Source organism: Saimiri boliviensis, chromosome 1, assembly GCF_048565385.1.
Source record: "Saimiri boliviensis isolate mSaiBol1 chromosome 1, mSaiBol1.pri, whole genome shotgun sequence".
Taxonomy (NCBI): Eukaryota; Metazoa; Chordata; class Mammalia; order Primates; family Cebidae; genus Saimiri; species Saimiri boliviensis.
This window is the reverse complement of record NC_133449.1, coordinates 207,498,350-207,511,068: the sequence shown is the minus strand read 5'-3', so window position 1 is coordinate 207,511,068 and position 12,719 is coordinate 207,498,350. Positions and strand designations below refer to the sequence as shown.

At 36.7% G+C, this 12,719-nt stretch overlaps 1 long non-coding RNA gene across 1 annotated transcript; it reads right to left on the bottom strand.

Annotated features, from left to right (window-relative positions):
- Positions 1 to 616: 616 nt before the first annotated feature.
- LOC141583443 (uncharacterized) lies at positions 617 to 9,032 on the bottom strand. Its single transcript, XR_012516059.1, has 4 exons — positions 8,399 to 9,032; positions 7,618 to 7,712; positions 4,208 to 6,749; positions 617 to 1,066 (listed from the first exon to the last, which is right to left on the bottom strand). It is a non-coding gene; the product is annotated as an uncharacterized LOC141583443 (long non-coding RNA).
- Positions 9,033 to 12,719: the final 3,687 nt, after the last annotated feature.

Sequence of the window (12,719 nt, the reverse complement as noted above, 5' to 3'; positions counted from 1 at the left end):
TCATTCTATTATAAAAACACATGCACATGCATGTTCATTGTGGCACTGTTTACAATAGCAAAGACCTGGAACCAACCCAAATGCCCATCAATGATAGACTGGACAATGAAAATGTAGCACGTATACACCATGGAATACTATGCAGCCATAAAAAATGAGTTTGCATCCTTTGCAGGGACATGGATGAATCTGGAAACCATCATTCTTAGCAAACTGACACAAGAACAGAAAATCAAATACCACATGATCTCACTCATAGGCAGGTATCGAACAATGAGAACACATGGACACTGGGAGGGGAGCATCACACATTGGGGTCTGTTGTGGGGGCCAGGGGAGGGACAGCAGGGGAGTGGGAGGTTGTAGAGGGTTAACATGGGGAGAAATGCCAGATATAGGTGACAGGGGGATGGAAGCAGCAAACCGCATTGCCATGTGTGTTCTTATGCAACAATCCTGCATGATCTGCATATGTACCCCACAACCTAAAGTAAATTTTAAAAAAAAGCATACATGCCTGCCATCCCAGGATGGGGTGGTGGTATTTTACCTTTTTCTGACTAACGAACTCAAATGCATGGGATTCCAAAGAAGATCTAAACAGGTCTTTATTTAATGTTACAGATGATAAAACACAGATTGTATAGAGAGGTGGAGTGAGGTGAGACTAGACTACAGGTGGCTTTGCATCCCTCACTTTACTTAACCCTCATTCTTGTACATGATCACTAAGGCGTCACTTCCTAGACTCCCAGCACATATGCACATGGATTTCCCTCCAACAGTATGGTCACTCAATGGACTCCTTCTTCTTTCTCCCCTGTGCTACTCTCTTCTTGCATCCCCAGTGTTTAGAGATTTGAATTTCTTTTCCTCTTCTCTTCTTGGATAGTGGACTTCTCCCAACAATTATTGGACCTTTGGCCTCTTTGGGGGTCTTGGAAAACTTTATGGTCACCCACTTGTATGCTGAGGGTTGCTGGGTTAAGAGTTGTGAGTTGGTCACAGCTGTTCTCTTCCCATCTGCTCCCAGTGCTGTTTAAGGAGAGACAGGAAATTTCCAGTTCTGAGAAGAGGAGAGAAAGAATATTGGAGTTGATTGTCCTCTTTGTACTGCAGCCTAATTTTATTCTTCTGTTTTTCTTTAGAGATTTCTTTTTTAAAAATTCAGATATCTTGTCTTGCGAGAGTTAATTTCCAACTAATAATAGTCACAAACTCTATATATGAAATTCTCACCCCCTCTTCTAGAGGAATATTTCACTTTATTTTGCTTTAAATGAAAAAGTATCTTTCTCTAACCAACACGAATCACATTACATATCTTTCTTCCATTAACCTAGCTTTGGAAGGTGTCATATACAATTACCCCTTCTCAACTCCTGCCGTCCTCTCCCTCCTCCTCCTCAAAAAAGACAAGGACACTCCTAAGACGTAGCTCACCACATAACCAACCCACTTAAAACCCTCCAAGTTTTCTCATTGCCCATGAAGAGAGCACATGCTCCTGCAGAGAGGAAGCCACTACTTATCTCCAATCAATCACTGCCATGAGAAAATGCAGATTAATGGCGGCAAATTTTCAAGAGAAGTCAAAAATCACGGAGTATAAGGGAAATATCCAATTTTTAAGCCTTGGATAAAATAAATGAAACCAAGTGGTGGGTGCAGTGGCTCATGCCTGTAACCCCAGCACTTCAGAAGGCCAAGGTGGGCGGATCACAAGGTTAGGAGTTCAAGACCAATTTCTACTAAAAATACAAAAAAAAAAAAAAAATAGCTGGTATAGTGGCAGGCTCCTGTAATTCCAGCTACTTGGGAGGCTGAGGCAGGAGAATTACTTGAACCCGGGAGGTGGAGGTTTCAGTGAGCCGAGATTGCACTCCAGCAGGGGCAACAAGAGTGAAACTCCATCTCAAAATAATAATAATAAAATAATGAAATTAAAATAAATAAAATGAAAATAAAACAAAGCTTAAACAAAAAATTCATCACAAAATAAGTAGGCGAAGAGTAGTGGCTCACACCTGTAATCCCAGCACTTTGTGAGGCTCAGGTGGGCAGCTCAGAAGGTCAAGAGACGGAGACCATCCTGACTAACACAGTGAAATCCCATCTCTACTAAAAATACAAATAATTATGTGGGTGTGGTGACATATGCCTGTAGTCCCAGCTACTTGGGAGGCTGAGGCAGGAGAATTGCTTGAACCTGGGAGGCAGAGGTTGCAGTGAGCTGTGATCACGTCACTGCAATCCAGCCTGGGCGACAAAGTGAGATTCCATCTCAATAAAATATATATGTACATATATATATATATATATATATATATATATATATATATATACACACACATATATATACACACACATATATATACACACATATATATATATAATAACATTCTAAAAAGTATGTTTTCACTCTCTGCCCTAAAAGATCAAGTTCAACCTTCTTGTCAGGGCATAGGCTCCTAAGAAACTGGCCCCTGCCTCTTCTCCAGCCTCATCCCACATTACTTTTCAGTGAATAATGAATGCAACAGCAATATTAAACTGTTACCAGGTTTTAGAGCTCCGGCTTCCTCTGCCTTTGAAAATGTTTTCTTTGCCTGGAGTCCTTTTATAAATTTTAACTACCTAGCAAATTTTTATTCCTGTATCAAAACCCTTTGACATAAAATGTCCTTCTACAAGACTTCTTGGATCAACTCTCCAAAATCATTCTCTGTGGCATATTACTTCTGTATCCAATACATATTTTTTTAATTACTGTGGTTAGCTTCTATTTATTGAATGCCTATTTTGTACCAAAAATGATAAAACAAAGGTAGAAAAGAATAAAGTAGCTTACCTAAAAACACAAAGTTGGAGCGAGAGCAAGAGTTCTAACTCTTAATTAAATAAGTCCTGTCTGTCTGCAAAGTCTACTATGCATCATCCGCTGCCACATTCTACTGCCTATTTTTACATGTATTATTATTTATATCCATTCTCTCATCCCTTAACTGAGATTAAGTGATAAGAATAATGTTTTATTCATCATTTTATTGTTAGTACCTAGGATATAATATGCATCAAGAAATGTTTGTTGAACTGAACAAAACTGTGTTTTAAATGCAAATCATTTCATTTTTTAGCATTATTCTACCGTTTTTTATTGATTAATTCTTGATATTTATCTAAATTTAACTTCTTCATTAGGAATCTTTAAAAAGAGGCTCAATATATGTTTTGAAACTTTATTACCTTACAAAAGGCAGAATTTTAATCATTTTAATAATGACGCACTTAATTCAAATGACCATTTTCTGGATATTAAGAAGCAGAATATTAGCTTGTCAGTACCCAAATTTCAAATCTTGATTTAGCACCAAAAGGGAAAATTTGGAGAAGGAATTTTAATCACTGATTTTAGGCAAACATACTTAAGCTCTAGTTGACATGTCCTCTCAGTGTCCTGGATAATTTTTACAGAAGGGATCAAACTGTAATTGTGTCCCTTTTGCTAAACTGTTGATCACTCATGTGTTTCTGATATATGGCAAGATGATTTGGTTTATCCACAGTTGATCAGGACACTTTCTTTGCAGCAAGAAGTAGCAATTCATGATCAACCTTTTAACTGTCTCCCCAAGTTGCTCACAAGAGCAAAATACATGGCCTAAGGGAAAGAGTCTGACTGGACAAAAAACACTTCCAGCAAATGGGATCTATGGACATAATCTTATCACATCAGGCTCAAATCCAGTATTTAATTAACATTTCCCTTCTGCAGCATCCATAAGGAATCTTACATATTCTCCTCTGCAAGGCTAGAACTCTCAATGTGGGAGGAAAGGGGAATTTGGAGACAGAATCTCACCCAACAGGCCATTTAGAGTATCAGGAGGATGTATGGAGTTTCTCACCATGTTTAAGCAACCCTGTGATGGGCTGACTCCCAGTTTATTTTTTGGACTGTTCCTGTCACAGAGAGAGATTTTACTCTAGCAGAGGATTTGGGTACAGAGAAGCCATTGGGACATTCCTTTCTGGGGATTGAACTGATATGCATGTGGATAGATTACTTCTAGGAGATTTAGTTTGATCTTTGATAAGAGTAACTGTCCTGAGATGCTAAAAATACTTCAGCTTCAACATTTTGGTAAAAAGAGGTAAAGACAATTATTCCAATTTTAAAACAATGCCCTTTATTTCTTTCTCTTACCTGATTTCCCTGGCCAGAACTTCCAATACTTGTCTTCTGATGGTTTTCAAGAAGAATGCTTCCAGCTTCTGCCCATTCACTATGACGTTGGCTGTGGGTTTGTTATATATGGCTCTTGTTAGTTTGAGATATGTTCCTCCAATACCTAGTTTATTGAGAGTTTTTAACACGAAGGGATGTTGAATTTTATGCAAAGCCTTTTTTGCACCTATCAAGATAACCATATGGTTTTTGTCTTTAGTTCTGTTTATGTAATGAATCACATTTACTGATGAATCACATTTATTATTTGCTTATGTTGAACCAATCTCGTATTCCGGGGATGAAGCCTACTCGATTGTGATGGATAAGATTTTTATTATGCTGCTGGATTCGGTTTGCAAGTATATTGTTGAGGATTTTTGCATCAATTTTCATCAGGGGTTTTGGCTTGAAATTTTCTCTTTTTCTTGTATCTCTGCCAGGTTTTAATATCAGGATGATACTGGCCTTATAGAATGAGTTGGGGATGAGTTCTTTCTCCTCAACTTTTTGGAATAGTGTCTGTAGAAATGATACCAGCTCTTATTTGTACATCTTCTAGAATTCAGCTGTAAATCTGTCTGATTCTGGGCTTTTTTTATTGGTAGGCTATTTATTACTGCCTCAATTTCAGAACTTGTTATTGGCCTGTTCAGGGATTAAATTTCTTCCTGGGTTAGTTTTGGAATGGTGTACGTGTCAGGAATCTCTCCATTTCTACAGCTGATTTGCATAGTGGTGTCTGTAATATTATTAACTCTTATTTGTATTTCTGTGAGGTCAGTGGTGGTATCCCCCTGTTGTTTCTGATTGTGTTTATTTGAACCTTCTCTCTTTTCTTCTTTATTAATCTATCTAGGAGTCTATCTATTTTACTAATTTTTTCAAATAACCAGGTCCTGGAGTCATTGATTTTTTGAATGGTTTTTCTGTCTGAATCTCCCTGAGTTCAGCTCTGATTTGGGGTATTTCTTATCTTCCACTAGCTTTGAACTTTTGATTGTTCTTGGTTCTCTAGTTACTTTAGTTGTGATATTATGTCGCTAACTTGAGAGCTTTCTAACTTTTGGATGTGGGCTTTAGTGCTGTAAATTTCCCTCTTAACACTGCCTTAGCTATGTCCCAGAGATTCTGGCATGTTTTACCTTTGTTTTCAGTCATTTCAAAGAGACTTCTACCTTAATTTTATCATTTACCCAAAAGTCATTCAGGTGCAGGATTCAATGTCCATGTAATTGTATGCTTTTGAGTGAATGTCTTAGTCTTGAGTTCTAATTTGATTGTACTGTGGTCTTAGAGACTGTTTATTTTTATTTCAGTTATTTTACATTTGCTGAGGAGTCTTTTACTTCTGATTATGTGATCAATTTAGAATAAGTGCCATGTGGCAATGAGCTATTGATATGTTTTGGCTGTGTCCCCACACAAATCTCATCTTGAATTTTAGTTCCCATAATCCTCTTGTGTCATGACAGGGAACTGGTGGGAGGTAATTGAATCATGGGGTGATTATCTTCATGCTGTTCTCATGCCTGTGACTGAGTTCTCACAACATCTGATGGTTTTATAAGGAGCTTCCCTACTTCATTCACTCTTCTTCCCGCTACCATGTGAAGAAGGATCTGTTTGCTTCCTCTTCTGCCATGATTGTAAGTTTTCTGAGGCTCCCCCCCCCAATCCCTGTAGAACTGTGAGTAAATTAAACCTCTTTCCTTTGTAAATTACTGAGTCTCAGGCAGTTCTTTAGAGCAGCACAAGACTGTACTAATTCAGAAGTATATTCTGTTTCTTTGGGGTGGAGAGCTTTGTAGATGTTTATCAGGTCCATTTGATCCAGAGCTGAGTTCAGGTACTGAATATCTTGGTAAATTTTCTGTCATGATGATCTGTCAGTGAGGTGTTAAAATCTCTCACTATTATTGTGCAGGAGTCTAAGTCTCTTTGAAAGTCTCTAAGAACTTGCTTTACGAATCTGAGTGCTCCTGTGTTGGGTGTATATGTATTTAGGATAGGTTAGTCTCCCTGTTGAATTGAACCCTTTACCATTGTGTAATGCTCTTCTTTGTCTTTTTTTAAAATCTTGGTTTAAAGTCTGTTTTTTCAGAAACTGGTATTACAACACTTGCTTTTTTCTATTTTCCATTGGCTTGGTAGATTTTCCTCCATCTCTTTATTTTGAGTCTATATGTGTTTTTGCATGTGAGGTGGGTCTCTTGAAGACAGCATAGCAATTGGGTCTTGGTTTTTTTATCCAGCTTGCCATTATGCATCTTTTGATTAAGGCATTTAGCCCATTTACATTTAAGGTTAGTAATGATATCCAGTCAACATGATAGCTGGTTATTTTGCAGACTTGTTTATGTGGTTTCTTTATAGTATCACTGGTTTGTGTACTTAAGTGTGTTTTTGTAGTAACTGGTAATGGTCTTTTCTTTCCATGTTTAGTGCATCCTTCAGGAGTTCTTGTAAGGCTGGTCTGGTGGTAATGAATTCCCTCAGCATGTGCTTGTCTGAAAAGGATCTAGAAAAATGGGATACATTTCAGGTGTTTTAACTATTCTTATTAAAACATCACAGCCAAATGCCTTCTTTCCTCTCCTTCATATGTAGGACCTACGTAAGGTAAGAGTTTGTCCCCCAGCTCAGCCATTTAATCATTCATATTGGTGAGAAGAGCAAATCACTCAGCCTTTTATCTTCTTATGACTTTTTGGAAGTCCACAAAGTTTGCTAAGTTTGGGAAAGACTACTTTAAAGCATTTCTCTTCAGTATTACTCCTGCAGCTACCCATCTAGTATCTTTTTAGCACAGGAGCAGATGGGCTAGAGAACCTGATAATGCAATTATTTCACATTCCCGTCTTCTCCTTCTCAATCATACAAATGCTGCTAAGGTTCTTGCTATCATGGGTCAAACACTACCAGGGTTTGCTGCTTAGTCTAGCCTACCTTGACAGATCATTTCTTTGCATAAAGGAATATTTCTCTCAAGTGCCCAATAGCATCCCCAAAGATTCTATGATAGCTAAGAAAGCTTTGCATGCTCAGAGCACAAACAAAAACAAAACAAAAATTATTTCTGATATAGGAGCCAAGGAAATGGATGTTGTCATATATATATATATATATATATATATATGTACACACACACACACACACACCTATATATGTATAATGTATATAATATACATACATTATATATAAATTTTATCTTGTATATATGTATAATATATACATATATTGTGTATATATTTATATATGTATATATACACAATATATATGTATATACATATATACATATATAGTATATATGTGTATGTATACTATATATATATATATATATATATATATATATAACTCTTTTAAAGACAAAGGTTTACCAAACTTACCCTACTCAGTGTTTCATCAAATTTCTTTTCTTGGGTGTTTGCTCCATTCTTTTCTAAACCGCATAAGCTTCTTTAAAATCTTCAGGGTTTATTTCCTTTTCCATGAAAAAAAATTTTGTTAGATTCAAGCTGATTTAGAAAAGCAACAATGTTTCCTGTAGCACATGAAGGTAAAGTCTATGGTCTAAGCACGTGAAGTCTGTTTTTATTCGCATAATAATTTGATTATTTGGGGTATAGGAGTGACTAAAATTTGCATACTTCACAGAAATAAGACAAAGATAGCCAGTTAGGATGCACAAATTATTTTCCTCAAGTTCAATGGAGACAAGAATTATTTAAAAAAACAACAGCTAAATCAACGGACTAATGATCAGATGACAGGATGACAAAACATAAATATATGCTGGATTATCACTAGAGCCTTCAAGACATGTGGTCTTCCTCTTTTTATTTATATTTTTCTATTTTTTTGATAGTATGTGCAGGTAGACCAGCATGAACTTTCCTTTTAAAATATATATCACTTCCAGTATTTCAGTTTCCCCTAAACTTCAGACTCACTTTACAAGAGTAGCAACTTCATATGCTATTGAAAATAAAGAATATGAAAGGGGAACTCAGGAAAAGTGTGTAAGTTATAGAAATGTCTTACAATTTCTCAATAGATCAGTGTGGAAACTCACTTGTTAATCGTATTCATCTCCCCAAACGTATTGCATAGGACCTATAATTAGTACCTATTATAAACTGGCTTAACATTTAGTAAACACCTACTTACCAGAGATGGTGGGACATTTATTATAAGATGTCAAAGTTCAAAATTCTTCAGAAAGTACTTCCCGTTGACAGATGCACTTGTTGTTGAAGAAAAACATCCAACAAAGGAAGTTTAAAAGAACCCAGATGAATATTTTTTCAGATGGGCCACAAATAAGTTATAAATTCACCGTGTTCTACAACTTCCCAGAGCTGAGAAACTAAAGACAGTTCTACAATATCACATTTCAAAGGCGTCACAGGGCTTAGCTGCTAATGCAACAAAGTGGTATTTGTCTCGGAAGCATACAACATCGTGAATAACATCGTCCTCAGGAAAGAATGAGCCAATAGGCACCATTTCATGTTGCAACGGAGCAGCCGGCTTGATTGTGAACGCAGATCTGCCCACTCCACTCAAGCTGACATTTTGTACAGACTAGAAGGCATATGTGGTATGAGATCAATAAAGAAGTAAACTAAAAGGCTCTTAAATGATTGTAAATGAAGCTGAGAACAAAAACTTAGATCTCAATAACCTATAGTTATGACTTTAGGGCTATGGTCTGTTAACATCTGCTTCTTGGGTAGGAATGTTTTTCTTTCAAAATAACAGTGCTACATGAATCAACAGCTTCCAAAGGAACTATTTCATGCCATCCAACCTTAGGTCTCAGACCTGCAAAAGCTCATTGATCTTTGGTGAAATCTCAGTTACATAAGTAGGAAGTTATTTTTAAAGCCACACCAGATGCTACGGTTCCTCCTCATTGCTCCCACATGGATGCACACTGTTTATTCAGAACTGAGCCAAAAGACCTGAAATAAGAAAGTTAAGTATGATTCCCTGACAAGCCGAGAAAGCAGAGTTGCGTGCTATGGATCTGTAAATATTTCTTTTAGTTTTATTATTTGGCTGATGGCTTTTGAGCTGGCCACACTTTCACACACACACACGCACACACACACACACGAACTCAGAGGTTTTCCTTAGGAGGCTCATGATTTTCCTTTTGGAACTGACAGCAGAATTTCTTCCTAATTTAAATCATTTTTATAGCCTCCTTAGAGAGACTAAAACATTAACAGATATATACAACCTTAGCTCATCATTTTGCCAGGAAAAAATGTAAAGCAGTCCATGTTCTCCGTCAGAAATAATCTTCGGTTATATAAAAATGGTATTTAATTTAGTCAAATTGGAACTCACAATAAAAGGAATTGTTATTGTCATGTTGTATCCATGATATGAAGAGGTTTTTTTATTATGTGTGTTTTTTTTTTTTCGGTAACTTGGGGTTCAAATTTGATCTCTAATAAAAGAAGCTAAAGAAATATTCAATTACCAGATCTCATTGAGAAGGTAAGTCTCTGACTATATATGGAGTTGTCAAAGATAAAATGTCAAAACCACATAGATTTGTCTCATACTTCTCCAGAGAATGTATTTATTCACTATTGTATCCTTAGTATCTAGAACAGTAGCTAGACAGTATTCAATAAATGAGTCAATAAACAAAGTTGCCAAAACAATCCAAATTTTTTTTGAGACATAGTCTCATTCTGTTGTCCGGCCTGGAGTACAGTGGAATGATCTTGGCCCATTACAATCTCTGCCTCCTGGATTCAAGCAATTCTCCTGCCTCAGCCTCCTGAGTAGCTGGGAGGCACGCACTACCATACCTGGATAAATCTTTTGTATTTTTAGTAAATATAGGGTTTCACCATATTGGCCAGGCTGGTCTCCAACTCCTGACCTTCTGATCCACCTGCCTTGGCCTCCCAAAGTGCTAGGATTACAAGCATAACACCATGCCAGGCCTCCAATCCTAATTTTTAAAGCCATAACTATTTCTCTTTTATTTCCTAATAAGTCGGGTGGTGAGTAACATTGCCTATGTAAATCATCAGTATTATCTCCCACTATAAAGTTTTATGTTATCTCACCTCTTACTCCCCAACATATACTTTATGATTAAAAAGCACTAGTTAGTACTGTTATTTACCACTTCCATGTAGAATTGTCAATAGTATCATATTTTCATGTAGAATTACCACTGTATTCATAAATAAGATTGACACACTCCTTTGCTTAAAACTTTGTGGTAATGCCTGTATACAGCTTAGAATAAACATCAACCTCTTTGCCAAGGCTTAAGAAGCCATACATGATTAAGCTTTTGTTTGTGTTTTGAACCTTTTCACCTACCATTTTTCTTTGGTCTATATACTGAACCACATTCCCACTTTAAGAATTCTGGCTTTCAGCCCTTCTACTGATAACAATTAGAAAGTTAAGTGGAAAAAAACCCTACTATTTGAAGTCACTAAACAGTGACAAAATTGTCATAAACTAAAAGGGAATCTGTCTTTGAAAGAAGGAAACCCCAATGGTGGAAATAAATATTTACATGCCTTTCCCCTGAGACATACTGCTCAGGATAGATTGAACTTAAAAAAAATTATCATCTTGAAAAATCAGATGAGAGATTTGGGGGTTGCCAAGTGGCTGGATATTAAGAGGGAGAAATTCTGGAAAGGAGAGTGTTACAGAAAGGAAAACCCCAAAAATCTATGTGTAACCCCCACTCAAACTAAACTGCCAACATGTAGGGTGAGACTCCAAGGAGCTTGCAGGAAGGCAGCAGTTAAACAATGGCTTTAGTGGATACACACTATAGGAGAGTCAAGATTTGGTAATTAGAGTGTTAGTAAGTTTGGCTAGATTACTATACACATCAGGATTTCTATTAAAATCCCAGAAGAACCACACTTTAGGATTAAAGACTACTATCCAAGACTAAGTGATTTAACAATTCAACTGCCTGATAGAAAAAACAATTACACTCTTCAGAGGAAGATCATTAAAAACTGAGTCTCTATTGTATCAATGCAATACCCAGTATGTAATCAAAAATGACTAGACATATGAACACTTAGAGAAAAATATGACCCATAATCAAAAGAGAAAGAATAGTTAATAGACTAAAACAAACCAGATCTTAGTATTAATAGACTCACACTGTAAACCTAACAAATATTTAAAAGAATCTAAAGGAAAATTGAATATAATGAGATTAGGAAATTTCAGGCTATATGTGGAAACTTAAAAAATGAACTAATAAGAAGTTTAAAACTGAAAACATTTTTAAAATTTTAAATTTAATTGACTTACAACACTGTCAACCCAACAAACATGTAAAAGAATCTAAATACAAAGTTGAATACTGTATAATGAGATTAGGAAATTTCAGAATATATGCAGAAACTGTTAAAAAATGAATAAATAAGTTTAAAAGTGAAAAAAATACATATCTAAAATTAAATAAAATTATTGGCTAAGATTCATAGTGGATTGGATGCAATAAAACATTAGTAAACTTGAAGATAGTCAAAATAAATTAGATATACTGAAGCACAAAGAAAGGCATGACTGAAAAAATAATGAGCAGAGTCTCTCATGAACTTGGGACAGCAGTATTCCAAGATGTACACTGAGAGCAGTGGGTTAACCTCGTGGCAGAAGGAAAGAATTAGGATCCTCTGATTATTAGGATGACAGCCCTTGTCTTCCTGAAAGTAGATGACTGTTCTAGCACTCACAACTAAAGCTTGTGTGCAGCGGAAATCAGGTCTGTCATGGGCAGAAGAGAGCCTAGCTAGACCTCACCTCAATTCCCACTCCTACTGACCGTTCTTTCAGCCCATAGGTCCATTGGTTTGACTTCTGCTTCTGCTCCTCTGACAGATATCTGGCTCAACTTGTTTTCATGCCACACTGAAATCCTGAAATTCACAGCCTCCTTTCTGAGCTCTGAGCAGTCTCATTGGTGTGGCCTGGCCTAGAAGATGGTAAAGTTGCAACCAGAGAGGCGACCACTTTTCAGAATCACAAATGGAGTGGAAGATAATACCTTCTCCTTGCCCTTTATCCCTTCTTGCCCCCTTCACTCAACACCACTGGTACTCTCTAACTAGCCTGGAGAAAGGAAATGTTTTTTGCTTTCTCTGTGATCTCTAACAAAATTACCAGGCCAGGAAAGAATTTGTTTATGTCCTGTACCTCTTCTCCTCTCCATTCTGTCTTTAGGATTCATTCTGTGGCTTCATTGTCAAAGGCAGAGGGGAAACTCCTCCATCCTACAAAAGAATGCTGCAAGTTTAACACCTGAGCTACTAAGAGCAAAAGGAGATAGAGGACATTGGGAAATCCTATCTTAAGACAGTTGACTATTATCAACTGTCTTATTTGGCAAGGCAGAATCTGACTGTATTGGTCAATTCTCATGCTTCCTCAGCTTATGGATATTGAGAGGGAGAAATTCTGGAAAGGAGGGTGTTAC